Source organism: Durio zibethinus, chromosome 25 (assembly GCF_047325235.1).
Source record: "Durio zibethinus cultivar Kanyao isolate XHJ-2024 chromosome 25, ASM4732523v1, whole genome shotgun sequence".
Classification (NCBI taxonomy): Eukaryota; Viridiplantae; Streptophyta; class Magnoliopsida; order Malvales; family Malvaceae; genus Durio; species Durio zibethinus.
Genome location: NC_143186.1, coordinates 7,371,719 through 7,377,718, shown reverse-complemented (window position 1 = coordinate 7,377,718; position 6,000 = coordinate 7,371,719). Strand labels below are relative to the sequence as shown.

General features: G+C 33.5%; 1 pseudogene; it reads right to left on the bottom strand.

Moving 5' to 3' along the window:
* Nucleotides 1-3,115: 3,115 nt before the first annotated feature.
* Nucleotides 3,116-4,345, bottom strand: LOC149511570 (adenosylhomocysteinase 1 pseudogene; annotated as a pseudogene).
* Between the last annotated feature and the right edge of the window lie 1,655 nt (nucleotides 4,346-6,000).

Genomic DNA, 6,000 nt, shown 5'->3' with positions numbered 1-6,000 from the left:
ATTATTCCACCATTTGGAACAATTTTAGGAAAAATTTCTCACCTAAGAATTTTATAGAAATTTACTATTTGAAATTTCTCAAAATTCCATCATTGGATAATTATTATCCATTCTCAAGAATTTTTATTTTGTAAAAAAAACTTTCTAATTTTTTTCTAAAATTTAATTATGCAAAAATACTTTAAAAATAAATAAATAAATAAAATAATAAAAATACCAAAACAGAAACGGCTCAACTCGACAGCTAGAATGCAGGCAACATAATGGGTTGGCATTTGAGTCAGGTCACCCACTGGGAAAACACATGGATCCTAGCATTTCTTAAAGCAAAACAACGTCGTTTTCAAAAGGTATAAAAGCCCAAATTTCTTCTTTTTCTTCAAATCTCCTTTTTTTGTCTCTCTCTCCTCTTTTTTTTTTCCTCTATTTCTCTCTCAAAAATTGAAGAACTCCGATTAAATCCTTCATCAAAAATTGAAAAAATCTCGCTAGAAACTAAAAAACTCCATCAAAAAAGATGAATGTTGCTGAAAAATTATGTCGAAATCTAAAAATTTTCCAAAAAAATTTTAGAAAAAAATTGCAAAATTTTCTTTTCAAACCAAACATTTCCCTAAAAATTTTACACTTTCTGGCTGTTTTCATGTGTTGCTTTTTTCTCTAATATCCTTATGCATCTTGCTTGGTTGATTTGGGTTTGTATTTATAGGGTTTCAATCAGAAAACCCTAAACCAAAAAGGATTTTGATTCCCTTTAAATTTTAACTCCAAATTTTAAGTCCAACATAAACTTTTCACTTCAAACACAGTTTCACACAAACTCAACCTGCCAGATTTTTCTTTTTTCATTTTTCATTTTTTTATTTTTTTATTTTTATTAACAAAAACAAAATCAATTAGAACCTTAGATAGATTGAGGTGTCTACAGTAATTTCTTATCATGGCAACCGATTCTCTTATTTAAATATACATGCATTATACATTTACTACAATACATGATACATTTACATGCATTATACATTACTTTCTTATAGCTTTTTTAGTAAGGTTGTGCTAAATGTTTAGAGTAATTTTGAGGACTCCTAATTATCAATTTAGCCTAAAAAGTTAGAGCAATGAAAGATTTTGCATTGCTTTCTTGTAACTTTTTTAATAAGGTTGTGCTAAATGTTTGAAATCCAATAAGTGTGATTCGATAACAACCAATAGACGATTTAAAATAAATACAAAAAATCATCATCAATTATTTTATTAAGTGTGATTGGTCACTTAAAAAATATTTTGTTTAATAAAATCATAAATTAACTAGGTTCTTGAACTGAAAAACCACATTTTTTTTGTTATTTGGTATTGAAATTGGGTCATAAGCAGTTTTTTAATGCAAAAGCTATTTTCAATAGCAATGCTAAACTAGATCTTTCTTAGAATCCTATCCTTAGATATTTATATCAAGTTTATGATTAGTTGCGAATCTTGAAATTTGATCTTGAGGGGCCAATTAAAACTATATATATTTTCATTTGTTATGTTATTCAAATTCGAGTTAATGTCGAATACAATATGTGTTCAATAAGAATATATTAATTTTTTCTTTATTTTTAGACAATTCAATCTCCATATTCACATTTATTATATATGTATCAAACACAAATACTTCCAAAACAAAATTCCCATCAATTAGCATAATTTATTTAAAGTTTTATCAAATAAAAAAAATAAAAAAAGATCACAAAGATATAAGAAGGTAAAATATATCTCTGTTTGTAATCTTGTTGAGAAACTAGAAAGTTAATTTATTATTATTATTTTTTAAGTTTACATAAATGTGACTTAATATAAATTTATTATTTTTAAGAGTTTGTGAATAATGATTGCGGATATAATAAATAAACAAATAATAATAAGATTTTAATTTCTCCTAAATTACAATTATCAAACTTAAATTAAAAATAAAAAATAAAATTAACAAATAACAATTTTAATGTGAGAGCCAACTAAATTAAATTTAAATATATAAAATAATTATAATATATATAATATAATATATTAAACAGTGAAAGAGTACTAAAAATAATTGCTTATACAATTGTCTTTCAACACTGCTCATATAAAGAAGTACATCATGCTGTCATATGAAAGAGTGGGAAATGTTACGGCTAGTTTTTTCTTTTTTTCTTCGAATAATAAATTATGAAGTTTTAAAAAGTTAAGAAAGTTAAAAATTTATTACCAACAGTTGTCGGTTTTAGTTTTATAAGCTACCAATTTTTTAAGCTATATGATTAGGCTCGTCAATAGAGCAAGGCCCCCCTAGGTTCCAACGAGGCTTCGCCTCTGGTTATGATGCATATGATGCTAACAATAAAGTACGATGTACATTTTTACAATATTCCTCTTTAGAAAAAAATACATTTTTATTTACTATGAAAAAAAAATTAATGGGAACTGTCATAACGTCTAGATCCGGGGATCTATCGCTAGACATTGACTTAAGGGAGTCGCCACCAATCTTTTTTATCTAGGTGCGATTGGCCACCTAAAGAATCTGTCCTTTTAAGGAACACCTAAGTTTAAGGGTCCCTAAAAGAATAGGTTCAGGTCTACTAACCAGAACAGAGTTCGGGAGTTCGGTTACGTGTGAGGAAGGTTATAGCACCTTCACAACGCCCATCAAAAGATGGTACCAGCTGAAATTCGTGTTATCCAAAAGCCTTAAAATTTTACCAAGTAATTAATTATTGAAAATTATTCTCAATTGACTCTAATACTTTTAGCAGAAAATTGAGAAAATTCTCTCACCTCAAGAGTATGCAAGAAAAACTATTGTTTCACTTGCAGAGGCTCCGTCGTCGGATTATTTAAAGAAAAAAAAATAAAATCAAAATTAAGATAGAAAGGAAGGAAAGAATAAATTTTTTTTTGTAGAGAAAATTGATACTTTCAACTTTTCCCCAAAAATATTTTTTTGGAAATTTATTTTTAAAAAAAATTGATACTTTCAACTTTTCCTCAAAACATTTGAAAAAAAAAATTTTTTAAGGGAAATTGATACTTTCAACTTTCCCTAAACTGTTTGTTTTTCTTTTGTTTGCTTCTCTCTTTCTTGGACTTGCAGTCAGGGCACTTTTTTTCTGCTTTTTCCCACCAGCCGACGCCCATTAGGAAACACAATGATGCCTAAGTTGGTTTCAGAAAAAAAAAAACATTTATTAGTTCGAGTCTTGATAGTGATGCTCTTGCACCGGGATAGTTCTCAAGACTTAACACGTCAATTTCATTGTCGAAATGAACAATGTTGTAAACAATGGCATTATTCTTCATCTTCTTCATGTGATCAACCATGACGATGTCCTTGTTACCGGTTGTAGTTACAAAGATATCAGCCTGAGAGACAACATCCTCAAGTGTCAGAACCTGAAGTCCTTCCATAAGAGCCTGAAGGGTACAGATGGGATCAATCTTAGTGACAACGACACGAGCACCAGCTTGCTTCAAGGCAGCAGCACAGCTTTTACCAACATCACCATAATCACATACAACAGCAATCTTGCCAGCAATCATGACATCGGTAGCTTTCATCAAACCATCAGGAAGAGAGTGACGGCACCCGTACAAGTTATCAAACTTGCTCTTGGTGACAGGGTCATTGACATTAATAGCAGGGAACAACAAGGTTTCATTCGCCTGCATCTGATAAAGCCTCTTAACGCCAGTTGTAGTTTCCTCAGAAACACCAACCAATCTCTCATTCATCTTGATGTACTTCTTAGGATCTATCTTTAACCCATCTTTAATTATCGTCAAAACAATCTGAAACTCAACGTTATCGGTAGAATACAGATTTGGGAACTGCTCAGTTTTCTCATAAACCTCCTCGGCTTTAACTCTTTCATGGATCAACAAAGTAGCATCCCCACCATCATCCACGATCAGATCAGGTCCACCAGTGGGACCCCAGTCGAGAGCTCTCTCAGTACACCACCAGTATTCCTGGAGAGTCTCACCTTTCCAGGCGAATACAGAGGCAGATTCACGAGCAATGGCGGCGGCGGCGTGGTCTTGGATTGAGAAAATGTTGCAAGAGCACCAACGGACTTCGGTTCCAAGGGCAGTTAGTGTTTCGATAAGAACAGCGGTTTGGATCGTCATGTGGAGAGAACCAGTGATTTTGGCTCCTTTGAAAGGCTGGGCAGGGCCGAACTCGGCTCTGCATGCCATGAGACCGGGCATTTTCACCTCAACCAACTCAATCTCGAGACAACCGAAGTCGGCCTGGGACATGTCCTTGACCTTGTACTCACGGTCGCTAAAAGTTTTCTCGACTAAAAAAAGCCATAGCTATCAAGAAACGAAGTAACAAGGAAACACAAAAAACAGTCTCCGAACGAAGTGATAACGAGGAGAGAGTGGCGGAGTGGCGAGGAGGAAGATAATGGCATCGGTTTGGTTGAGTAAAAGGTGTAAAGGAGGCGACGAACTGTGGATCTTGGGAATCATGCCATGATGGAATAGTGGTGGCGGTAGCTGGTGGGGGGTAAAACCCTAAACCCCAGATTAAAGGATTTTCAGTTTTCTTGGGGTTTTGACTTGTTGCCCATGTTTTCTGTGTTTCTCCCCCTTTTATTCGGATTTTTCTTCTCTCCTCCTTCCTCTTTTTTTTCCGTCTCCTATTCGGATTCTTCTTCTCTCCTATTCCGATTTCTCCTCCATCTTTTTTTCGTTTTATAAAACCATGCTGTTTTTTATAGAATTTCAGTTCTATTCCACTTAGTCCTCCAACGCTAAAGATTAGCCACCAATCATGCTTTTTGATCATCATCCAACTTAATCTCAATCTTTCTTTTTTTTTTAAAAAAAAAAAATAATTAGATAATAAAAAAATGATAAATATGAAATAAAAAAAATCTAAAATAGAAATGAATAAAAATCCCTACAACTGAGCTTGGATTAGTCTCAATTGACAAAGAATCCCGGACAAAATGGGGTGTCTACAGCTGCCCCTCTTTGCACATTTTCTGTGAAACAGAAATTGCGCAAAGACATAGACACCCAATCAAGACTCAAATCAACATTGTCATTTTTTGTTTTTTTTTTTTGTTTTTTGTGTTTTTGTTTTTTATTTTTTTGTTTTTTGTTTTTTTGTTTTTTTGTTTTTTGTTTTTTTTTTTTTTTTACCAAAGCTCCTCTAAACAGAGGCACCACGACTTTTGAAAAGTAAATTGCTCCTCTAAACAGAGGTACCACGACTTTGGAAAGTAAATTGCTCCTCTAAACAGAGCCAAGGAACTTGGAAAAGTAAATTGCCCCTCTAAACAGAGGCAACGAACTTTGAAAAGTAAATTGCTCCTCTAAACAGAGGCACCACGACTTTGGAAAAGTAAATTGCTCCTCTAAACAGAGGTACCACGACTTTGGAAAGTAAATTGCTCCTCTAAACAGAGGCAACGGACTTTGGAAAGTAAATTGCTCCTCTCAACAGAGGCACCACGACTTTGGAAAAATAAATTGCTCCTCTCAACAGAGGCACCACGACTTTGAAAAGTAAATTGCTCCTCTAAACAGAGGCACCACGACTTTGGAAAAATAAATTGCTCCTCTCAACAGAGGCACCACGACTTTTGAAAAGTAAATTGCTCCTCTCAACAGAGGTACCACGACTTTGAAAAAATAAATTGCTCCTCTAAACAGAGGCACCGAACTTTGAAAAGTAAATTGCTCCTCTAAACAGAGGCAACGAACTTTGAAAAGTAAATTGCTCCTCTAAACAGAGGTACCACGACTTTGGAAAAGTAAATTGCTCCTCTAAACAGAGGCACCACGACTTTGAAAAGTAAATTGCTCCTCTAGACAGAGGCAACGAACTTTGAAAAGTAAATTGCTCCTCTAAACAGAGGCAACGAACTTTGAAAAGTAAATTGCTCCTCTAAACAGAGGCAACGAACTTTGAAAAGTAAATTGCTCCTCTAAACAGAGGCAACGAACTTTGAAAAGTAAATACTC